Source organism: Poecilia formosa, unplaced genomic scaffold, assembly GCF_000485575.1.
Source record: "Poecilia formosa unplaced genomic scaffold, Poecilia_formosa-5.1.2 Scaffold40, whole genome shotgun sequence".
Lineage (NCBI taxonomy): Eukaryota > Metazoa > Chordata > Actinopteri > Cyprinodontiformes > Poeciliidae > Poecilia > Poecilia formosa.
In genome coordinates, this window is record NW_006799979.1 from 1542429 (window position 1) to 1568366 (window position 25938).

At 40.5% G+C, this 25938-nt stretch overlaps 1 long non-coding RNA gene across 5 annotated transcripts in view; it reads right to left on the reverse strand.

The window, feature by feature from the left end:
• Positions 1 to 17047, reverse strand: part of LOC103137405 (uncharacterized) — a 106922-nt gene extending 89875 nt beyond the window's left edge. Inside the window, exons 1-2 of one of the 5 annotated variants that reach the window (XR_476133.2) lie at positions 16696 to 17047; positions 8171 to 8327 (exon numbers count right to left, since the gene is read on the reverse strand). This is a non-coding gene — a long non-coding RNA (uncharacterized LOC103137405). Of the gene's footprint in view, positions 1 to 8170; positions 8328 to 16555; positions 16616 to 16687 lie in introns of all 5 variants that reach the window. The other 4 variants (XR_476136.2, XR_001661975.1, XR_001661976.1 and 1 more) reach the window with 4 other exon arrangements.
• Between the last annotated feature and the right edge of the window lie 8891 nt (positions 17048 to 25938).

Below are 25938 nucleotides of genomic sequence, written 5' to 3' on the forward strand. Positions count from 1 at the left end.
CCTTAGTGTGATGAAGTGAATTCATTCAGAAACGAAAGAGTAAGTGCTCAGATGTGCTCTAGTATTTGTGGGGACTGAACAAGGTGTTAGAAAATTCAATCACAACTAATGTAGAAATTGAAGTCTGGTCTGGATTTTGCCCTGATGAACTCACACATTGCCCTCAACATTCATATGGTTGGAACATAAAATTATCAGTGAACTTTTCTTCTTCTTCTAAGAAAAGAAAAAACAATCGGCAAGTTGCAGCTGGGTTCAAAAATGGGTGGAAATAGCTCAGACCAGCTGGATTTGATTTGGACCTGTATCTAATTTGTGTGCTTTGCTTATGCATATTCTCTAAGTAAGAAATTGTGTCAACAGAATTAACATCGCACCACTTTTTCAGATTGTATACATATTATTTGAGACAAACTCAACCTAGAAAAAAAAAAGCTTAATCAGGCCTCTTTTTTTTTTTTTGGCTGAACATCACATGTTGAAGTATGTAACGTTTTCTATTCGAAACCATTTTTCATGTTGACATCCCCTTATCATGCCATCTCCCCACCAGAGTCTTTCCGTACTGAGATCAACCCTCATCGACCTCAGAATTTGTTGCTTTTGCGTTGACATAAGTGGAAAAAATTGCCTGGCGTTGTTTAACAATGGAAACACTTTCCAGCAGAACAATTCTGAGATTTTACAAGTGGGAATAGACACCCACACATCCGCTTACTGAATCTGGCTGTTTTTAGTTCATGTCACAAGGAGTGTGTCTACGTGTCTGAGCACATCTAGAGGGACAACGAACGCCATTCAGTGGCTAGCAGAAGACTGTCAACAACTTTACCAGAGCAGACTAAATTACGTTTAGTAACTTATGTTTGTCAGTCAAAACGAGGCTTATGAAGTTACTTTTGTGATTTATTTCACAACCTGAAACAAGTCAAACTTCTCTGTGCAAAAGTTTTTGAAAGTGGGTTAAATAAATAATGGGAAGCTGTTTAATTAAAGAGGAATTGTGTCCAGATCACATCTGTGATTGGGGCAGATTTTAGCACTAGTTTTACTTCCAAATAAATAAAAAAAATAAATAAAAAAAGTGGGGGGGTGAGGGGCTCGTCTGTTTTTTGCCGTCCTTTTTCCTTCCTCCCTGCAGCTGCCTCGCCTGCTCTGTTCCTGGGAGACTCCGGACACGGAGCTGTCGTGACTCAGCCAGGAGAGGATCTGACTCACCTCCTGTGGAGCCTCGGCACTTAATTCCCATGAAGGTGTTGCACAGAGATGCTATTGTGCGTCTGATTAGGCTAGACATACTGACCGATGGGGCGGGAGCGGGGACAGAGGGGGCAGCGAGACGCTCTTCCTTTGGGAACACTGGCTTATTTGTCTCTGAGAAAGTTTACAGTACTGGTCCTAATTCTGGCATCTTCTAAGAGTTCATTCAGGAAGCCAGACTGTATATTGATATGTTTCTGTGTCCTTTTGTGTGTGTGTGTGTGTGCGTGTGTGTGTGTGTGTGTGGTCTATGATGAATAATGGCTGGGGCAGACCACCATGATCATGTGTTTTATACGCAGATGGGCTCTTAATGATTCCCCTCCATGGAGTCTAAAGTGACCTTTGGGAACTGCTTTGCCACACATCACGCAGGCCGTATTAAACTCAACTCACTGCAGTTTGATGATTTAATCATTTACCATGTCGGAGAAAAGGTGAATAAAGAAAGCTGGTGAAACTGCAGACATGGCAGAGTAAAAAAGTTTCACAGTATTTACACAAAGACTTAAAACAAAACATTTTTAACAAAATCTATTTTGAGCAAAGAAGCCATTATTTTTACTTCTGCCAAAAAAAAACAACAACTTGTGTTTATATTAGTATATATTGAGCAAACATTGAAAAGCTGTTAAATTTAGGTGGTCAAAACTCTCTTGTAAGAAAGACAAAAGTGTTTTAATCTTTCAGCCCGCTGACAGGCAGTGTGTGAATTATGTGGAGCATCTCATCATAAAAGATTTTAAATGGCATACTGGAAAATCTTTAGCTGAAAGCTGCAATTTGATAAACCCGACAATAGAGCATCAGTTTAAATGAGTTGTTTTAAATTTTCTAAAAGGAAAGAAGGTAAAAAGGCGATACCTTAAATATTTCTAAATGGAGACACTAAATGAGCGGCAAAAAACTTTTATGTTTTCCAGTATGTAGATAGAGTTCAGATCAAAATTGTTCATACACCTGGAATATTTAGGTTTACTGAAATGCTTCTTTTGACTGGAAGTCGTGCCAGCAGGAATCCCAACTTGAGTTTGATTAAAGATTAGGGTGATGGCCAGGGGCTTTCCAACAGAGGCGTTGGCCGGGGCAGCAGTGGACACCCCAGGTGTCAACAGTGATGACTGTCAGATCACTACAACGGGTATGTCAATTCAATATGAAACAAAGACAGAAATAATTTGTTTACACTTCCTCTTTACACTCTTCTTCTGCTAACACAGATTTTATCTGCAGCTCCGTTCACCGTTTCACAAATTACAGTTCATTTGTTATTCTCTAACTGCAAGTAGGAAAAAAATTAAGAAAAATGATGGAAAATCAAAGCTACGTTAAAAATAAAAGTGAACAAGCGCTACTCTTAACTGAAACTCTTATTTGAGAGGGCTCATCAGGAAATTGATCATTAGCAAAACGGATAGTTTTCTTGGTCGTTTTGGACTGAGAGAAGGTCGGACGCCGGGCAAGTCATCAAGAAAGTATGTTCTTTAGGTAGCAGGTTACTCAAACTGAATATTTTCTTTCATTAGTATAAGGACTCCTAAATCACCCCCCCTCTGGTCACCACTTTTATGAAAGTCCAGCTCTGCCACTGTCTTTCAACCTCACAGGCCTGGGAATAAAAAAAATAATCACTGAAGATAAATGGTCAAAAATATTAGATGAAAAATGCAAAACGTTGGTCAGAAATAGAGGAAAAACATAACTGCTGTAATGCCACTAAGGGCTTTGTTAATTATTTTGAATTCTGTTTAAACATAAACAGATATATATAATTTCCGTCTCCTCAAATCAAATTTTAAATGATTTGAAATCTAAATTTGTCAGGAATAAGTTTAGGCTCAACTGCAACTACATTAATGCACATGGATGTCTCCGTAGATCTGCGCATTTCAACACTTTGATCACATAAAAAAAAAAGAGAGATACTATGCTTAGTCAACTGTAGGTTCATAAAAAATTGACTTAAAATAAAAAGAAAACCTCGTAATTTCGCCATACAACGTAAAACAAGAGTCTGCTAATAATAGCCTCACTCAGAGGCTATTTCAGCGACGATGGCACAAGCGTCCGGACGCCAACGCAACAGGAGGGAGGCCTCGAAGTTCCACTGCGAGGCTGGAAACTAATAAAAGCTCGAAGTTTCCAGGTCACTGTGTCTGACTGACTTTCACATTTGCCTCGACAATAAAACTTTCACTCAGACACCATCTAACAGTCACCATCCAGTCAGACCAAGAGACGCAGTGTGGGAGGCAAAAGTGGAAAGCGCAGTTATTGTGCTTGCACAATCTCTCTCTCTGATGTGGACCGCTTCAGACGGAATTCATTTAAAGTCAGTCATCTGGAAAGACAGCTGAATAGAAGAAAGGGTTTGTGTCCTTTGCATCAAGCGGATGACTGTTTAAGGTATTTCAAGAAATACCTGAATTTATTGCGGTGTCCTAATTTGCAACAATCCCCACCCCTCCCGGATCCAAGTTTGAACTCATAGCTGGCTACAGATCTTACCGGCTGCCTTTGATAAGCGAACGACTGTACGTGACCTAATGAGGTACGTCACATAGTGTAGCTTTTATAAAGAAACGTGATAATCTGCAGGGATTTATTTTTATTTTTTTTGTATTTCTGCATTTGCTTTCTCAGCGAAAGCGGCGCTTGCAGATTTGCAGAGGCAGGGTTTCTCTCTCCAGGAATCAGAGGGGTAGACCCGACGCTGAAACACATGATGCAAACAACCGGCACAGCAAACAGCCACACCGAATGAAAGCTTTACACTTCTGCTTAACCTGACCTATATACTTTAGGGCTTTAAAGAGAAACTAAAGATCCAACAGAAATCCTGTGCACACAAGACCTTCAGCCTTCTTACTTTTTCTTCTCCCCCCCCTAACAGAACCACAAATCAATGCAGTTTATTGGAGTTTTATGTAATCGACTAACACAACACTGGGGGAAATAAAGAAAGCGGGACGTGAATTTCAAAAACTACAAAGAAAAATATAATATAAAGTGATGTGTACACAGGCCTCTGGAGAATTACAGTTGCAAGTCTGACTAAACTCCCCTTTGCAGAGATGCGATGGGCCTCTCTGCTGCTTCTGATAAATGTTCTCCTGACCCATCACGCCAGTGTAGGGCCAGGAGAGGGTGGACGGTCATGCGTTGGCCGGTTTTGTGTTTTATGAGGGTAATTCCTACTAAAAACAGACACAGTCGATACACAACAGAACAAAAACGACAGAAAACTCAATTTGAATTGTTGAATTTTGATTTTACAGGTAAAATATCAACTGCTCACAATAGTTCACAGAAACAACTTTGTGAATAAATTCAACTGAAATCCTCCTTTCTTTGTCCCGACATCTTATAAATATGTCTATTCAAATTAAAAGCCTACTTTAGTGGACTTTAAGCGTCTGATCATTGCAGAAATGAAGACACAGTGCAAGGTTTAGCTAAAGCAGCTAGATTATAAGAACAATTGGTCTATTTTTGCCAAGTCTTTGAATTTAGCTTAATTTATTAATTTGCTTATTTTCTGACTGATCTCTTTTTCTTTTCTTTTACTTGTTTAGAATAAATTTGCAGGTTAATTATTTGTAGCGTATGTATTTATTTTTGTTTAAGACATGGGTATTTCACATACAAATACAGAGGTGTCAGGCAAATTTATATGCGTGTGGTTGGCCGTATGTATTTTTATCAGTCAGTCAGTCAGTGGGTGAGCATGTGAGGCAGTCAGTCAATCAATCAGTCATGCAGGAACCAGAGCAGGAAAGGCAAAAAAGGATCCTGTGAACACGTACTCCATTGTTTTCCTGCAAACTTTGAATCATTTCACCACAGAACTGCAGTTTTGGACTTTTTTTCTTTTTCCGTACCGCATAAACCACAAACCCGCGGTGCATTGAGCGACTATTCGAGTTACATTCACCTCGAGTTTGATCGCTCTAAAGTTTTCTCGCTTCATGGACACTATCCAGATGATTAAAAACTCGAAGAAAAAGAAAGACGGGAAGAAATTGGAACACCTGCAGTCACCTCTTTGTCATGTCAGAAGTGGAACAATACTACGCAACTCAATCAGTAATCACTGTGATAGGTGTTAAACAAACACACACACGCACGCACACACACACACACACACACACACACACACACTAGACTAATTATTGCCACAGCTGCCCCCACTGGGCTGATCTAGTGTGTGAACCAAAACCTGGCTCTTTCTCACTGCTCCTCCTCCTTTATTGTGTTTATTTATAAAGCGTTCTAATCAATGACAGCCAATCAATATCTGAAATTTCCAGGGGGCGGAGTTTTAAGTGATCATCCATGGAAATAAAAGCGACTCTAAAGACTCGGTTAAAGCCAGTATTTCCAAATCCCCACTAATTTGAGGATTTGGAAAATGCTGCCCTCTCCTGGCTTCAAAGAGGAGTTACATGCACACCACCAAAAGGAGCTTAGTATGACATTGCAGTGGTAGACAGATCTGTCAATGTCTGATCTGTCAAGGCATGGATTTTATCAGATCACCTGAAGCTGTGGTGCGGTATCTGCCAGCTAGATGTTAGCATCTTAGCCCCCCTCCTTAGATTGGGCTGATTTGGTCATCACATCCCACAAACGTTCGACTGGACAGAGATCTGGGGAATCCGGAGGCCGAGTCAACATCTAGCATTCGGTCATGCGCTTTCCTGAACTATTTGTGCTGTGTGTTAGGACACATGCTGCCATCAGGGCACACAGTTTCCATGAAAGAGTGTACACATTTCTTATGTTGATGCAATGAGTCATGGGGACACCCCTAAGGACAGAAAGACCCAAGGTCATTCAGCGGAACACGACAGCTTTGACCCTCTTCCCTTTTTCCCCATGTCCATTCTGATGCAGTGTGTTTCCCAGGTGAGCCATGCACACACATCCAATTACCCAAAAATAATGCAAAAATAATTCTACTCATGGTTGGTTCTTTTGGCATTGAACAAGGGTCAGCACGGGCATCCTGACGGGCTTAAGGTTAAATATACTCCCATAGGCAAAAAGTGGCAATGCTGCAAAAAACTTCCAGTCAAATTTTTCACTTGACAAGTGAGACTTTCAGCTGTCTTTGTACTGCAAGTCTAGGTTTCTGGCAAAGTCATAAACATAAACGGTGATTGCAAACAGTGATCTCAAAGCTTTTCTTACGCTGCTTCTTCAAACATCTTTCATTTGACCAACAATATTAAGAGGTTCCCTTACACAGTGAGATGGTGGAATTAAGAAGCACATTTTTTTTCCTGCCATACCAATTCTAAGAACTAAATGCTCACACCAACAAATAGGTACCCTGACCATTTCATCGGTCAGTCGTCCAAACGTTATGCCTGTTCGGCTTAAGTGTCACTGGAATGGATAATAGAAAGGCAGGAGTGACTTAAATAACCTTTTATTATGACTCTATTTAGAGAATAGTATAGTATCTCTAAAAAAGCAACACAAGTGAAGCTGTGATTGCAGTCCACACAAGATCACCAAACCTGAATAGCAACAGATAGAAAATAGGTCTGATAAATTTAGATTTCAACATTCGGATGTCAGGGTCACCACGGAGCCACCCGGCCAGCAGCTGGTGGTGTTAATGCTTTGGCAGATATTTTCTTGGCACACTTTGTGACGCGTAGTACCAAAGCCATATCAGCCTACCTGTGGATCCTAGCTGACCATGTCCATCCCTTTATAACCTCTGTGTAACCAACCCATCCTCTGGTGAAGCAACATAGCCCACAATGGCATCAGACTCACATCAGCACTGTTCTCCAATGGCAACCACAGCCTCCAGATCTTAATCCAACAGAAAACCTTTGAGGAAATTAGTCCAAATCAAAGGTTTAGTTTCTGAAACCTTTGTCCAAAACTGGAAGAGCTGATCAAAACTAGATATTTCTTAGAACCTGGATGTAGATGTGTAAAAAGCTTTGAAGAATCCAAGCTGTTTTCTACATGCAGTCACATTTCAAGAAGGCAAAGATTTAGTCCAATAAACTGTGTACCGTTTTTAAATCTTGGGAGTACGTCTTCAAAAGCCCCACGCTTTGCCAGTGTGGTGAACTAAGAAGGATGTCTGTGAGATCTGCGCCCTTTAAACTCAGACAGCAGATGGAGACAGAGAGTAGTGAAAGGCCTGGCCCTCAGAGTTTGGCTCCAACCTTGATGGTAAATTGTTTGTTTAAACGATTTTTATAATTGCTGTTATAATATCTGTTGTAATCTCTCAAAAATTAACAACAAGCAGCAGGACAGAAGTCACTGTCTAATGTGAAAGGAAAAGAAAAGCTGATCAAGCTTCCAGACTAACAGCTTTACAAGTATAGTTTCAATATGGCACATTCACTCTGACATTCATTTGCATGCTCCCTTGTCGCACTTGGCTAAAAATCAACTCGATAGTTTTCTCTCCAGTTTTGCTTTCATCAAAAGATTGAAACTTCTTTTGCTGCAGCAAACGTTGTGCAGAAACATTGCCGTTTGGTTCCGTTTTATGTAATAAATGGGCTCTTCCGCTAGAGGGCAATGTAACTCAACGTATGAAAACCTTAGAGAATCTAAAAATCAAAACTACAGTGCATCAAGAGATTTTGTTCTCTCTTTTTTTTCTCAGATCCTAAATCCGAGGAGTTCTCTGACAGATAGTTGTGTCTTCATTTGCTAACAAGCACATATCGTAACCTTCCTAAAATAATGGCCAAAGTTTTTGTTTTGTTTTGCTTTTTGCCAAAAGATGATTTAGGCAAATACAAAAACAATTTTTGAAAAATTAAAAAAAAAAAAAAAGGACTTAGGCTATTATTGTAGGAAGGTGACGATATGCAAGTCCTGCTTTTAAAATGCTCTGTGAAGACTGCGTGAGAAAAATAATCAGTACCTGAAGCTGCAGAAAGTAATTTCTGTTTCATGCACCATGTTATTCCCATGACCTTTGATCCTTTCTTTGATGGCGGCACTGACAGGAAATCCTCCCAACATCGTTGCATGAAATACAAAGGAGAGGACGCATGAAAGAAGAGGCAGAAGCCTTTTGCCTGAAAAGGAAAGCAATTGACAGATGAAACCTCTCTTCTTTTTATGAACAGAGTTTCGCGCTCCACCACCACCACTTCCTCTGTTGTGAAGCTGACGGGTGCAGTTCTTTACTGGAAACCAGTAGCTCTGACTAAGAACACCACAGTAGTATTGTATGGTGAGCTTGTGGCAGCCGTTAGTTGCCTAATTCAGATTGTGAGGCAGTTAACCCCTTAAATGGCATCTACATGAGAACCGACGCGTATCCCCCTTGTTTCCCAGACATACGCTGTGGCAACGTCTTACTGGAAACCAGTGGCTTCAACTGTAAACTGGTATGGTGCGGTGACCATATGGTATTCGCATGCTGCAGGCCTGGGTGTGGGTATAGGTGTGACTGAGCTACGTCGGCTTTGCAGGATTTGTTCGAGAGTTCAACTACTGAAATCAAACAGAGAGCCGTTGAAGGCATGAGAATCCGTCCTCTTGATCTTGCCTGGCCGCTGAGCGTCGTCTAACTGGCTCCTGCGCAAGACTCCGCTGTCGCCAGCAGATTAAAGCAACTCACATGTTAAGCCTTTTGACAAAGACCTTGTAAGAAAGTCGTGAACTTCAAGATGACAGCGAAACAGATGTCAACCCAACTCGTGCCTCCATTAGATAAAGTCTGAATACTATCAGAGGCACCTTATGTGTCATAGATGGAGTATCTAAAAATATACAGCCATCACACGTGCAGAAAAGTGATGTCAGCCAGTCTCAGAAAGAGACACCGACGCCACAACCAATGTGCACACATGCTCTGATATCCACCATAATAAGCTACTTTTTGCCCAAAGTTACCTTTTTAAACAGAAGATCATGCAAGTCAGTTCACCAACACTCCATGTGCACATTGATTTCAAACAGCTAGAATGATGGGCGCGATGCATGCTTACAGCACCTTTTTACTTCTGCAATTTGCACCTTCACCCTCAAGCCTGCGCAAACGCTCCACACAAGTCAGTAAATACTGATAATAGCTCTTCTGCAATCTATTATGCAAAATACTCACTGAGGCAACTGTCTTGTCTAGTGAAACGCTTTTTGTGGTTTTCTTGTTCTGCGTTATGAGAAAAGATTTAGATTCTCATAAACCCTCAGGCTCGAAAGCTAATCAGTCGCCTGTCAAACTACAAACAAAGCTGCCATTCTGAGTTCCTGAAAAGCTGAGATATTGAAGATAGCTTTTTTCTTTTTAATTTACTAAAATAGGCTGTATCACAACGTCGCTCGGTGTTGAGCGCAAGAGGAAGTGCTACTGTCCCCCGTGCTGCAAGCTAGACCTACTTGCATTTACGACCACTGAATTGATGCTTAGCTTCTTGGCTAAATGTTCTGCTACGTACTTTTTTTTTTTTCTTTTTTTTTTACAGTGATTTCTAAGAAAACACCCAAGAGTTGTTGAGTGGTGTTTTCTTGCTGGAAAAGGTTAAATACCTGAAGATCTCATCATTTTCAAGTTCAAAAAGATTCACAATATTTCTCCAATCAGAAAATTGTCTGAGATGTGAAAGAAAGAAAGGCAATAAGCAGAATCCATGCAGACTGGCTAGTACCAATTAAATAAACTCATATTGCAACAACTGGTATTACAAGAAATAGATTGCTCAAGAGCTCATGAAAAATTCCTCAGTGATAATCGGTCTTGTTTGTTGCCAGGAAGAGATGGTACCAGAGGTATGGCAATCAGAACCTCTAACTGTCACTGATTGGTATAAAAACTTATTTTTAATTGTTCTCTGTAGCTCTTCCTATAGAACACGTATGCTAATGGTTGTACAAACAAAGAGTACTGACAACTATTTGTTTGTTCCAAACACAACTGGTGCAATAGCTAATTTGGGAACGCTCATTTGTTAGCAACAAGATGGGACTAGCCAGCATTAGTTAGCATAGCCAGTTCACATTTCAATAAACGTTCTTACAAAAAAACAACATCTCTTTAAAGTGGCCAGGTGATTTTTTTTTTTTTTTTGTAGTTCTTGTATAGTAAAGAACAGAGACTGAGGAGGAATGCTAGGACACATTACATGCTGTAAAGGAAGTTAGACTTTTTTCAAATAAAAATGTCAACACAACCAAAGAGAAAAAAGAAAATGGAGCCAAGTAGATGTAACAAAGTGGAAAAACACTGCCAACTAACTACACTCTGTAGTTTTATTAAGATTTAAGGAAGTTACTAGCAGCTATGAGATGTTAACTGATACTAATCAAATGTAGTTAGTAAGCTAGTCCTCAGTTTACAGCTAGAATAGCAGAGTAATACATTTTCTGTCATAAACTCGGAATTTCAAGATCAGCTCTTGGATCATTTAAACTTTTTTTTAGTCTGAGTATTTTTCATAGAATCTAAGGGGAATATTGACTATTTTAATTCAAACTTGACTGTAGTGATGCTAGGCTAATTTTCTCCCCCTGTGAGCCCAGGGTTTGATGCTACAAACTAGAACAAAGTCATCCTAGATCCAAGTGAATACAGACAAAATATGCTGTTTTAGGCATAGCAAGTAATCATACTTTACAGAGTGTCAAACTATTTATGTAAAGGGAACAGCACAACAGCTCTGACAGAAATGGGGAACATGAAAATGGAGTCACAGCTGCAGGGTTTCAACATTGGTTGTTTGAAGAAAGTGCAAGTAAAGTTCCTCATTCATAACGTCAATGTCAACCATAAAGAGACTAATTTGTTTAAAGACAAATCTGTTTGAAGGACCTGTGTTGCAACCCAGAGGCAATTTTTTTATTATTATTAATTATTTCTAATCTGGAAAATGAGACTGCATGACTAGAAACAAAGTTGTCAAAATTTGAGCCAACAATGAAAAAGCAGCGAGCGAGCCGACTTGAGAGAAGCTTTAGTTTCTGCACAGTGGTTGACGCAACGGCTGACTTTGTTAATGCGGCCTTAGACAGGAGGCTCGCTTTCATTTGAATGAACCACTTGTGATTTGCATTTTTGCAAATCATAATTACTCCATGTTTGCCTCCGAGCAGAATTAGGTGCTGGAGGAAGTGTTGACAGCGAGCTCAGAAAAGTGAAGCGATCCATCTATGGCGGAGAAGTCAGACTAGGTAAAAGTCGGCCGTGTTTGGACTGCATTACAGCTAATCTTCATCACTGCGTCTTTTCCAATAATATGCATAATCAAGTTATTATAAAGGGGTTGTTTTTAGCACAAGTATTGCATTAAGATTAGCAGTCCCCTGCAAGAATCATCTTATAGCTTTTCTGGTCCGTCACGAAGATTACTACAAGAAGGAAGCCTGGTAGTCACACCAATTGGACAATTTTAATGTATTTTCCCCAGAACTAGTTGCTTTGCTTGGGGTTTTGAATCTATAAAATGGTACACATTCATTTTAGCGTTCTAGGCCATGCATAAGGTTTCATGTTTCAGTCTGGTTTTGAAGCCCCGTACAGCCAATCATGCAGCTGTGTCATCAGCTCCACAATTTGCATTTGCTGCATGTGGCGCTGTGGGCTGTCTGAGCAGATCAAAGTGTGTTATATTATCTATCTTTCTTTTATTTACAGGCCCTTATGCGGTAAAATGGTTTCTCAGTTTCAATTGCTAATAATAAAAAAGCCTTGATACGTACTAGAGAATTTTTTCCCACAAATTCAAGCCTCCATTCTGTGACTGGCCCGTTCAATTCTACACCGTCTGAGTCACATCCAGGTGGAACCATGTGGAAAGCATTTAGGCGTGACATGTTTCTAAAGCTCAGTGCCCGCATGACCCGTCAACCACCAAAGAGAAGGTTTACCGTGGCTCATCCACAGTCAAAGAGCCGATAACTTCAGCCGCGCCTCACCTGTCTGAGACAGTTTGAAGCTGAACTTTAGGCGACCTTCGCAACTTTGGCAATCACTTTTGCTCAACTTCGGCCTGAGTTTCCGGAGCAACATCTTGCATGCACATTTCCCTCTTATTTGCCAACGAGGAGGCACAGCACACACAAAGCAACCTGCAATCAGTTGGTTCCGGCTTTGACTTCATTTCCATGCTTACCGACTCGCAACACAAAGGACGAGCAGCACAGTAACAAGAGAAAGGGAGCTTTTTTTCTTCTTTTTTTTAAATACCCCTGCTGCGACCAAGGAGCTTTAGCCAAACAAAATGAATTCCTAAAGAGCTCAAACTGCAGGAAAATTCCAGATGCAAACTGAGTGGAATTTTAAAAATAGAACATAGTGACGAATGTAATGGAGTGGGATGGAGGGGGACGTAAGTGGAGGATCCTTTGCCAATCAGCTTCTTTATGCATAAATGGTTTGCATAGTATGCAAACCTTTCATGCTAACCATTGTTTACAAAACTAAAATCTAAAACAGGATATTAGAAACACTAACAACAGGGGAGGAAAGCATTTTTATCCTCCTGAGAGAGATGGAAATTGACCAAAGCAGCAGGTTATGTCTGCATATTATATATTATTGAGAAAACACATTAGTACTGGTAAGACTAAAGTCTGCACTCCATCAAAAGTGCTTTCACTTGTGTTTTGTTTAGTAAAATTAGTTCACCTAAATGGCACTTCTTAGATTCTAGTGAACACTAACTTAAAGGTATAAATTTATACCACCCGTCCTGTTTAATTGACATTTGCAGCTCGTTTAATAATTATTGCTCTTCCAGCATTTTATATCAACACTCCAGAGCCATTTTATTGTCCAAGACTGATTGAGACCTTTCTGCTATCAAGCTCAGGCTAAGACGTTACTTCAAAAAAAATTGTACTACACTAAGAAACCACTGGGTGGCACACTAAAGCAAGGTAATCTCAGTTCTGATTAAACTATGTCAAAAACTAACCCAGACTTTTGGAGGGGAACATAAGTCCACTGGATTTATGCAGAGAGGATTTATCAGAAGAGTTCCTTTAAAACTCAAGAATGTACTCACACCTCATCTGAAAATGGAGAATACTTTTGCTGATGCCCCACAGAGACGTACTGCTGCATGTGAAATGTGTGCAGAAACTAGTGTTGCTTCGCTTTGACAGTGGCTGCAGTGTGTCTGCTGTTGCACCCTAATAGGGGTTAAGTAAGGTTAGGATTTGCTAAAAGGTTCTAAGCAGTTAGAATTTTACCTGCAATAAGAAGCTGCCCGTAGTTTCATGCGTACCTCTACATATGAATTACTTCAACGAAAATGCTTTACACATTGTGTTAGCTTATTTTACACAGAAGCCTCATCTGTTTCCTGTGCAAATACTTTCTTGGCTTATGTGAAACATGACAATATAGCGTTTGGATATCCCTTTAACGGCGCTGTATAAATAAACGAGGTGCTGCTGTGCACCTTCTCAACCTTACCATAATCTAGATTAAAAATACTTCTTACATAATCTAAGATCTTGTCACTGATGTATTTATAAGTCGGCATCAGTTAACATCTTGCAAGACTTTACAAGCCTCACTTCCTTTTGCATCCACAGCATCGCTGCTGTGGATGCAAAGTGCCTCAAGTGACAAGAGGAAGTTTGTGCTGCGAAGGTTGCCGAGCAGCGCATCAGGCAGAAAATAACGCGATAAAAGCACAGAACAAATTATCTCAAAGTACAACCCTCTCTGAATAAATGCGAGACCAATAAAATATGCAAACACACTCCCTCGCTCTGTGCACACGCACACAAACACACGCATGCATGCTCACTCTCACATAGTTTCTCTTCCTCTCTCTTTTAAAACACACTCAATATTCAGCTCATATCCGGGTTGACAGTTCTGCACCACCTCAGACTCCAGCCACATGAATGAAGGAAACAGGGACAGGGAATCCCCATGTCACTCATTATGAAACTCTCACACACACTTCACACCGCCAGGCATGGTTAATGTACATGTTCGGTGGGGGGTGAGCAGAGAAGTCGGTTGGCGGCAACAGGGAAAAGAAAATGTGAAGAAGGAAGGTAAAACAGAGTTGAGCAAAAAAAAAAAAAACACCAGATGCTTTGAGTTTTGCATGAAAGAAAAGCTGTCTTTTCTTAGAAAGTGAAAATAAGAAGAAGAAGAAAAAAGAAACAGTCTAAGTGTGACGAATAAAGATAAAACACTTTTTAAAGTCAAAAGGTAACTTCAAATATTATTGAAAACAGGAAATTGATGTGAAAGGAAAGTGGTATAGATCAGAGGAAGGACTATTTTTCAGCTAAAAACCACGTTCGCAAGTCATTTTAATCTGATATATCTGTAGCATTTCCCAATAAATGTTGTAAGAAGCTATATGTTTTCATTAACATGTAGCTTGAAGACTTTCGGGAGGTTCCTTCAAAGTTCAGTAGGAGGCTACGTTCGGTCTGGGGGGAGAGAAACGAGAACTAAAACCTAAAGTTACATCCAGAGCAGACAGGACGACTTACAATAGTGGGTTTAAGAGGACGGGACAAGATTTGAGCTCAAATGTGCTTTAAAGAAACTCTTTTCTGTTCAAGTTCAGGCAAGACATTTCTATATATTTAGAAAATGTGCTACAGGTGCACGACTGCAGTCCAGATTCTGTGAAACAGTCAACAGAAAGACACTAGCTTTAGAATAGTTAGCAACTAGCGGTTAGCCAGTCGAGGTATTCTTAGAGAGAGCACCGTTTTGTTTTTTTTGTCAGCATTTTCTTCTAGAGCCAAAATACTGCACTTCCTGTCTCATTTCAAAATAAGAGTCTCAAATGCAGTAACAAGAATTCAGGCTTAAGGCCATCTCCTTCACATCTGTGGCTCACAATAATGGTTTATTACCAAGAACAGCACATAGATGGAGACTGCACAAGACTGAGATATACTCCGAGTTCGAACATGGCGTGCCAAAGCATCCTGTGACACTGCTAATAAAAGCCATGACACAAGTTTTCTTTCTTTTTTTCTAAACCAATAGGAGTATGTTGCAAAAAGAAAACAATGACATTGTGTTTCTTAAAGTGGAGCTTCGACAATGCATCTTATTTTCTCAGGACATCTTATCCCATTTGGTGGTTTCTTGTGTACTTTGAATTGGTGCAAATATGCACAATTGTGTTGAACCCAGTAGAACAGGCTGGGAGGTATCAATTCAAACGGAACTGGACAGCAGCAACGTGTCAATGTGTCTTCAATTAAAATCACTTAACAAGCCATGGAGGTTGTGTTTTGTTTTGTTTTATTTTTTTTTTACTCTGCACTCTAACATAATCGGTTTGAAACCCAAAAATCTTCCATTGAACCAATGACTTATTCGTCTGCAGGTGGCTCTGAGTTGACGCTGGTGATTTCAAATCTAACACAAACAACTTTAACAGGAAATATAACCCTGAAAAAGAAAATATTAAATCAGTCCAAAAAAGTTCAACACTTTTCCTTCACAAAAGCGAACCCAGAGCACTAGTGGAAGGAGGATCCCCACAGCATCATGCTGCCGCCATCCCATCTAAACATAGGGGCTGACGTTGACGTGCGGCGTCAGTTTCCTCCACCCAGTATGTCTGCATTTAGCCCAAAAAGTTCTCGTGTGTGTGCTGTGTCCGCTTCAAGGCTTGTGTCGAACATTACACGGGACTTCATTAGGCTTTTTTTTTTTTTAAATTGGGCCATTAAAGGCTTTCTCATTGTTATGCTCTCATTAAGGGCAGTTTTGAAGACTTGACAATAAAGAGTAGCTTAGTCGCGGCCTTGAAAGTTCTAATTATGGCTCATAAAGGAACTTCAAGCGCCCCGTGAACGCACCACCCAACTTCCCGAGAAGCCGGAGAATGGATTAATAATTTAGGCGACGCCCATTGCATTCCGGCTCGAGTCTCTCATAGGAGTTGACGGTGGTTTCAAAAATAGACAGTGAGATTTTATATAGATAGTTTTGTTTTTGTTTTTTTTGGTTGTTGATGTTTTTTAAGTTTGTGGATGAAGATGCAGTTACTGACAGGTGCTATGATGCATCACGCAGAGCTAAATAACCTTGCGTCAGGTCAAGCCATTCAATAACTTTTAAAAAAAAATAAAAATAAAAAAGGAAGAGGAGGACCTGCATACTATCTGTCTGACACCGCATACTTCCTTTTATCTCTGCACAATCCGCCCATTATGCATGAGTGAACGCTGCACGGCCTCCAGAAGCTTTCAGCTTTTCTAAACTCCATCTCTGATGTGTCAAGTGCAATTCAAAGAAAAAATATAGTCGTAGCTGCAGTCAAGTTGCAAAAAAAGAAAAAAAAATCAGTTTAGGTAAATGCACCTTCATCAAAGTCACAGGCACAAGCTGCTTCCTCATTTGGGCTTTGAAGGGACCGCACAGCTGTGAAGTGGAGAACTTATCTTAACTTTTTTATGCGTTTAATTCATAGAACAACAAAAAAAAAGAACTCACAGACTTACCCCGAGTCACTGGCGGCCAGTCGCAACTTTTGCATGTCTTTGCTCTTTTTTTTTCTTTTTCGTTTTGTTTGCTTTTTTTTTTTTTTTTTTTTTTTAAATCAGCCAAGCATTCACGAGGCGCGCACTGAGGACCAACATGACCCCGACACATTTTCTTTCACTTTCAAGCTTTTGCAGGTCGGAATAATTTTTTTTTTAAAATCTCCCTCCCGTCCTCCTCCCACCCCACCTGAACATGAGCTCCAGGAACCCATGTGCGCGCTTTCTGTCCCATCTTCCCCCCCCCTACCCTTCCTAACTGCTGCACCAGCCTCCCCGCTCCGCTGCGGCTCCACCATTCATACTGAGCCCGTCTGACAGACTTGCAGAGTAATAGATTTTCGCATTTCTGGGCACACCCACCAGTTCAAGACCTCCCATTTGTGCCGCAGCAGAGAAGGCTTGGTCATGAATGGAATTCTCTGGTTCCCGGATGAGCCGTGATCCCACGCTCAGAAGCATGCAGACATTCCGGACCTTTTAACAAACAATGCAATAAGTGATGACACCGATTATGGTGAGGAATGGGAGAGAAATGAAACCTTCTCTTCCGCAAAAAAACAGAAGTTAAAACAGCTTAAAGCTGCAGTTTGTAATAAAAAAAAAATTAGATAGATAGATAGATAGATAGATAGATAGATAGATAGATAGATATGTTAAAACTGTCACGATGTCATGACGGTGTGGTATGAGATAATCTGTGAAACAAGTGAGCTTCTCTGCCTTCTCCCCGTGCTCATTTGAAACAGCCAATCAGAGCCAGGAGGAAGGTCTTAACGCTGTCAATCATTCTTGTATATGCTGTTGACACCAAGTCTTCCCTTATTTTCTGCTATGCTACAACTTCCTCCTGATAACAGTCTGCCACAAATGCTAAGGCTAGTTAGCATGGTCACAAATAATACTCAAACAGTTTCCCTGTACCAATGGTTTCTCTACCATTGGTACATCAAGCAGCATGTAGCCGAGGATGATTGACAGCACTAAGACCCTCCTCCTGGCTCTGATTGGGGAGATGGTGGAGCTCGATCTTTTCATATGCCATCTCATAATATACAATCACGACATAGTGAAAGTTTTACAAAATATGAAAAAAAAGTGACTTACTGCAGCTTTAACTGTCGAAATCTAGCAAGAGAAAAGCCCTTAAACACATTTTTCTCCCCACATTGCCACACTAGCAAAACACATTTCGATGTTTGTGGGATTTTATCATAGGCCAAATGAGTGCAGACATGAAAAGCAGAAGAAAATTTATACACGAGTTTCAATGAGTTTCATCAGAGGAGTCGACAAGAGAGCCATGGAAACTCTAGGTGGGAAGAAGAATCCCACAGTTTCAGGCATGCACTCCACAAAATGGCAAACAGAACGGCCACCGTTGAAAGGAAGCCATGTGGGCTTCATGTCCTGCACATGTTCCACGTGTAGGACAGAGTCAACACGTGGAGCATGGTGGCTCTGTCCATGCAAAGTGTTTGTGTGTGTGTGTGTGTCCAAATTTGCACACCATCTTTAGGGTGAGGCATGGCGCCAGTGGCATCATGCCGTGGGAATGTTTTTCTGTAACAGAATACGTGAGACTGGTTCACCTTAAGTCGGACGATGAGCCTGTGTATAGGACTGGATCGTAGCATAATCATGAGTTGGAAAGAACCAGTCCAGACCTAAATCTTGTGAACCGTCTTATCTTTAGTACGCCATCGATTCTCTTTCAAGGTGTACAATTTTCTACAAACTTTAAAGCTCTGCCAAAAAACACAAAGATGTATTCATGTCTTTACCTTTCCAAAATTAAAACTCTTACCATGGCGGCACTTTGAATTCTACAACTATTATCCATTATCCCACTTCTACAGATTACATTATTGAACATTTTGTACTTGTAATAGCATCTATCCACCTTCTGTGCCCATTCAGTTCATGCGGGCTCATGGAGGATGTGCTGGTGTAGTCTACGGCACCAGAGTTGTGGGGTCCACCCTCGACGGGACTCTGGTGCCTCGCAGGGCAACACGGCTCCTTGGTGAAGGGAAAATACCTGTCTCCAGGGGTCGGGCTACATAAAACACTCTCTGAAGGATTCGTCTCACAACTTTTGTGTTTGCACATCAGGAACTGCAGACAATTACAGTCATCAAAGTTTTGTTTGCAGAGTCTTTTCATGGCCTGTGCCGGGAGGATTGGTACTTTCCCAGCGTAAAGCGAACCATCTGTGATTTAAATCTTACGGCGAATCATCCAGCTGTTGTGAAAACAGATCAGCACAATATATCACTGCAAGCCAACATAAAAAAAAAATAAAAAATAAACTTTATAGAAGTGTTAAATTTTACATGAACAGTAGATACAGTAGATACGCTTAAACTTTTTCATTGTACACTGGCCCTATAAGTTTTGTCACTGACACGAAGTCTACTGGATGCCTGTAAGGTCCAAAATTGACAGAGATGTAGTTTCGTCTTCTGATTGGTTTTTATCATCATATCACTTTTTAATGCTGCAAACAATTTGATTTAAAAAAAAAATTCACAGTATAGTGAACTGCATGAAGAGTAAGGGCTTCTCTAAGCTGATGGGAGGTCCTGTAGAGTTCAATTTAAACCAATGCTAAATCTACTAGGACACTATATTTTGCTATTTTCATATCATTTGCTTATGTTGGAGGAAGCTGGTATATTAAAAACAAGTCATGCATATCCAAAAGGGAAATTTAGAGCCTTTTTGTGAACATGGAGGAAGTAAAAGCAGAAGCTGATATAAAAACGGGAGTGACTTCCTTGCAGCTTGTTTCGTTTAGCTTCGTAGACACATGCTACAAAGAGGAGAAAGAGGTTGTCCCTGTACCCCCCACTACATGCTCAAATGTGTCACCTTCTGTCATTAAATGTTACTTCTCAAAAGGAGTCAAGAGGATTCTCCCAAGGAAGCGCACTTTGTTTTGTAAGACACAAACCGGAGTGCAATCTAGTCAGTTTCTACATAAACAGTTATATAACGTGACAAGGTCTGCAATCGTCAACTACTGCACCAGATGTGACGCAACCGCTGGGTTTATAGTTCGCTTGACCTTTTGGAAGAAAAGTGGACGTTAGAGAAGAGGGAAACGCAGATGTGGTGACATGTCAGGAAGTCCTCCCACACCAGATGTTTCAGTCGTGTTTCTTGAAAAATTGTTCTAAATCCCGTTGAAGCAGTTCCCTCTGTGCTTTGAGCAGCATGCAGAGGAAAACCTAATCTAAGTAAATAAGGGTGTGAAAGCAGCCCGACATGCAGATCACCTGTTTGCATACAGGTGGGAAAAACTTTGTTTTGTTCCAACTGCACTGAGTTGGATGTTTTAAAAGTGACTTCTTATACTTCCTTGAACAGGTCAGGATAGGTCTATGGGCTATACAAAACCTGTTCATTCATAGATTATGAGTTTTCAGTCTGGTTAGTTCGACCTGTGTTACTTTTAGAAAGAGCTGTTTGTTTCAGGGCCTCTTGTCACTTTAAATCCAAATAAGCTGGTGCTGGCCATGCCTCCCAACTTAACGTTTACACTCGCATGTGAAAATGACTGCAACTAAAGAACCGCACATCTTTGACAAGCAGAAGTGGAGCCTCCTGCGCAGCCAACAAGAATGCAGCAAGTGGTTTCTGAGTAGTTGGTCTTTTCCAGCAGCCATTGTACAGTGCAGAACAGCTGTAAAACCAACTGACCAAACGTCCAAGTGCTCTGCTTGGGTTGATAAGTAACGGAGCTGGGTTCAGCTGGGGTTCATTTTGGGGCTGAACTCTTTCTTCACCAGACCAGATTGAAGTGGCACAAGTATTACTGAAGAAAATTTGACACAATTGGGTCTCCAGGCAATCTACCCCAACTCTTCCCATCATCACTCAAACACCTCATCAAGACACCCAAATTCCTCCACTTGAGGCAGAAATTTGACTTGAAGAAAGCAATCCATCTTATCCTCAAGCCCGGCCTCAGATGTAAGAGAGGATGATGTAAGCTCTGGGAAAAAAAAAAAGTAAAGATGAAATCAGTTTTTATTAAACACACCCTCTCTACTACGCCATGAGAACTTGTTCACAAACCGCTGACGACCAGCAGCCATGTGCCCAACCCACAACGTGAGCAAAAAAACAATACCAGCATATTCCATGGCGTTACTGTCTATTAAACAAATATGAGACCAAAAGACAACCACTGTAGTACACCATGATTCAGTAACTTGTAAATCTAACCTTTAACAGACAGAAAAAAAAAGAAAAAAAAGTGAAGCAGTCACTTTCTGTTTGACATGATCGGTCTCTGACATCATTGTGAGAGATTCCACTTTAGTTTACTCTTCTTTGCAACAATGCTCCGTCTCACTGAGGTTTATAAGTATCCATTTATGTACAGCCCTTTTGTTTCCAATGCAGCTTTTAAATCAAGTTGAGATCTGGACTTTCTCTGGACCATTGCAAAAACACTTAAAGTCTTTTACTTTTCAGCCATAATGTTGAGAGTTTGAATTAAATGGATCTAACTTTAGATGTACTCAAAATTTGACAACACAATACTTTTAATGTTTGGATCCCAAGGCAGAGATGGGGGTTTTAGTCAACGACTTGGACTGGAGGGGCTTGGGATTAAAGTCTCATGAATAATATTTACACTAATTAGACTGGTAAATCAGTGGCTATATATAGATTTTTGTTTTGTTTTTGGTCTAAAAAACAAAAAACTTTACGAGTTCTTGTCCTGTGGTGAAAGAATCATTAGAAAAATCACACAAGGTCACGACAAGATGGAAATAGAGGAGTGAGCAGGCTTTTTAACAACGTTTCTGTTCCATTAATGTCCCTGTTTGGGCTCCATTACTTGTCGTTAATGGCGGGATTTCAGTCATTTTCTCCACTTTTCATAGTTGGCAGAGAAAATGCATCTTTGGAGGTAAAAATCGGACTTTTCCAGAGGTTTGCCCTCGATTCTTGCCTACTTTCCTTGCGTTTCATCTCCTTGGTGGTCCTCGGTCGGCCCGTTGTTTACAAGAGAAGATCACAGCCTGGGAAGGAACTGTTTACACGAGTGTTAAAACTGAATGCACAAAACTCCCGATAAAGTTAAGACGTGAGAAAAGACAAAAGGTGGAGGGCGTGTTCTCTCTGACACACATCGATTATTGTGGAAACAAACACAATGGCGTTTTATTTTTTCCCCCCAGAGAGACAGCACTCCTTTTCCCACAGGCTTCACAGATAATGAGCTGCTTAAAAAAACGAAAAGAAAAGAAAAGCAACATTCACTCAAGGTTGTCCGTTTCCCAACACACGCTGCAGTGTAATCTGCCACACTATTACACAATAAAACATTTTTTTCTACACTTAGACCTGATCGGGCATGGCTGAGAAGAATCCACCCAAAGTGACATCTGATTTTAGTTTAATATCTGAATCTTGCACATATTGAAATCCTTGCAGTGTGATGACGGTTCAACACCTTCGCCTCTCTGTCTAAATTGCGTGTGTTGGCCTACGTAGTCAATGCCGACTCAATTATCTCCATTGGAAAGTAGCCTGTTCATACATAAAACCCCAAACCCATTACTCAGTGGAGAGACTAAAAGCAATTAAAAATGAATTTTCTCTGTTAAACCCGATGAAATTGTGGCCCAACAACCTGAACTTGCATACCAAGAATATTGGACCAACCAGAGGTTTTCAGTGAAGGTCTTTCTTGCCGATTTCAGCAAGATACTGCATCATCCTTTTGTCCCCGATGGGGGACTGGTTTTCTAACTGTGAAGATCCACTGGAGAAAAGCAATGAGTCTAAATGAGAACCTGGCTAATTGCATCAAGTCTGACTTTGAAACTATGTAGCCACCCAATCAAGCTCGAGTCCACAGTGGGAAGGAAAGACTAACCGGAACGTTGCCTCCATAATCTCTGACGGGGGGAAAAACGTAGACCTCAAAGTGTGCAAACTTCAGGAACTGTGCTGAAAATGTAAACTAATGTAAATGTTAGCCTCGCTAGAACATTTGTTTGAACTTTACTCGGTTTTTAAGAAAAAAACAAACATCCGAGTCCTGTCTTTTTAAAGGTCTTGAAACACTTCAAGTCATTTGGAAACATTACCATGTGTCTTTTGCTGCACAAAATAATGAAAAATGTAGCTTTGACAAGTTAAGCATAAGATTAAGATCAGTATGCTTTAGTCTGGAGTGTTCGTATAGCTTTGTAGAGCAGAGTCATAAAGAAGTCTTCTGATATTTTTAATTTTGCTTTAACGAGGCTTATCTCTCAACTCTTGTGTGCTGCATCCACAGCTAAAGCATGGGCACATGGAAACAATCTAAAGCTGTCTGATAGTCTTTTCTTTAATTGTAGAAAGCTTTCCGTGGTTTAAAATGGCATAATGCTGCTTTTAAGCACATTTTTTCCCCTTAGCATCACAGCAACAGGGACGTTAAGACCTTTTTAAGGGTTGATCAGCAGAGGCTCCGGACTCCTCCGGCTGTTAAACACCCACACTTTGATCATCTGGAAGACACCCATGGGCTGTACTGGTTTCCTGTGGACTCCGCTTGCTGATCAATGTCATGTGACATTTCCCTGGAATATTTGCTAAGACGCACCGACAGGAATGGGATGCGTTTCCAGGAAACCACAGGCATATTAAACAGCCCAGTGCAATGTGCTGGAAGCGTGAATATCTTAAAGTCGTGATGCTATGCGCCCAAGACAGATGTAACAGTGTAAAGGTCATATGTTGGCATGTGAAGTATTTACCAACTTTACAGAAAATCTGGATGGATACAAGTAAAAAGGGGGCAAATTGACTTATGTTTTCATCAGGTCTTTGTTACTTCCACATATGGTATTGACCACTGCTGACCAGGAAATCATCAAGTTTCAGCCATCATGACTTTGATCTTTCCATTTTTCACCCAAAAGTCCACTGTTAATCATTCATCTGCCAGTAATATTGATGTTGAAAGCAAATTTTATGCAGTTCGTCTGTTTAGAGTTTGGTTTTGTCACAAATGCTCCATGAAAACGTATCTACTCTAAAGCAGATCAAGTGTGGGGTGTTTTAAAAAAAAAAGAAATTACCAGAACTACTAATGTGATTTCTCTTAAGCCTTGTGACAAATCTACCTGACATTTTTTTTTCTTTTATTAGCATTGTTAGCAGTGTTGGAGGGAGTCAGTTTTGTCAGTGTCTGACCTGTCTGTAGCAACTGACTTCAAAATTAACGAAACCTCGAGACGGTAAACCAGATTTCTGCTGCTCATAAAGAATGCCCTAACTCGGAACACGGATGATGTGAAATTTGATTTCCGTGCGTCTAACGTCGTTGCAGGAAACAAACGGCGCTGGCAGTGATGAAAAGAACGTGAAGCATTGTTGTTTAGGTGGAGTCAACTACCGTGTCAAGCCTTTGCCCAAACAATCGTGAGTGATGAAAAAATCCAGGAAGTAAGACACAACAGAAATACCCACAAACGTTTCCTTGTGTCAAAGATTCCTCCACATTCCTTGAGCTCTGAAAATCTCTTCCTTTTAAAGCCTCTGGAATCACCTGGATCCGGTCTGGATGCCTTTTCCGGCGTTATTAATCACTTCTTCAGACTTTGTGCTGCCACGGAGACAACGGAATCTAAATATGGGTGGATCACCTAATTTAAGGTTTAATAGACTCTTAAGATCCCACATGTGTGGCAGAACAGAGAATAAGCTTCAACATGAAGAGAAGAACACCCAAAACACACAGAAAAGTCCCCAGTTAAATGTAGCTTGGTACACAATAAAGTAAACCCAGCTGCAATTTGCATCAAGCCTAACTAGCACTGAGTTAAGAGAAGTCTCTTAGCAAAGCAAACACTTTGTACCACTAGTTTCCTACGGGAATGAAGAGCTGCTCGTTGTGTGGCAATTCTGGGACAAGGGTGTGGACCACTTGTTTGTTCGGATGTTTTCCATTTGCTCCGGAATGTTCTCCGAGCTATTGGTTAAGAGAGAGATCCAGAACTGCAAGCACACACACAGCACATCTTCCCACACACACACACGCACGCACACACACACCCCAACCACATGATACAAGGATTTCCTTCCTCAGTAGAAGCATCAAGATTAAAAAGCTTATAGTCTCTTGAAGTACCAGGACAAGTAATAGGACTTGCCAAGAATCAGTTAAGGAAAATTCAACAGGACTCATTAAATAAGAATGTTCAGCAGTCTGATTAACATTTACATCTTGGAGAAAATGAAACCGCTCATCAAAACTATGTAGCTGAACTACAACTGGCAGCAGCTACAGAAACAGCTTCGATCTGCGTGACTGGAATTTTTCTTTCAAAGCCAAGTTTCAAGCATGTACAGTATGCAATAATTCCCGCGCTGCTTGCACAGACCCCACTGGTCTCGGGATTCAAGTTGTTGCCTAAACAAATCCTTTTCATGCGACTGAAAATGTCTGATACTATCAGAAAGTGTTGGAATGTGTTCTAGGCAGCAGAAAGGACAGAAGAAAATGCTTCCTGAGCACTTTGGGATTGTTTTTTTTGTTTGTTTTTATAGAAATCATTGTTTTAACTAGTTGGATGCTTGTGTTGTGGTCTGCTGACTGTTTTATGGTGTAGTTTAAAGAAACTCTCTGCTTTTATGGATACCAAGAATGATTTAAGTGTTTCCCAATGCTGACTGATGGATTCTCAAGTAAAGCTCCTTTCTGTGTCATACTGAAAAGATTTCAGTGAAGTCACCAAAAAGGTTTTCATTAACACAGCTACCATGTTAGATCCTAATATCAGAAATGTTATTTTCTTTAACAAGTGTTAGAGAAAAAGTCCAAAAATAAAAGAACTGAAAGGAAAAAGAAAAAGAATTTGATAACTTCAGGCTCAAAGGCATCATTTTGTTTCGAGGCACAAGAAAGAAGCATGGACCTAAAAGTCCGCCATTTCCCAGAACAACAAGTAGTGACTACAGATTTGCATCTCTGCTTTGGAAGTCGAGGGGAATCCTTTCATGTGGGGAACCACCAGAAACAACACAACATGTCTTCATCTCTGAATAACTTCAAAGTGCATTTATCTTGACCACAGGGATGAAATGCTGCCAACACCACTCTGGCATCTGTGCTAAATAAACAAGACGTGACAGAAAACTGAGCATGGTATAGAAAAAATAAAAATAAAAATAGACACAAAAAGACCAGAA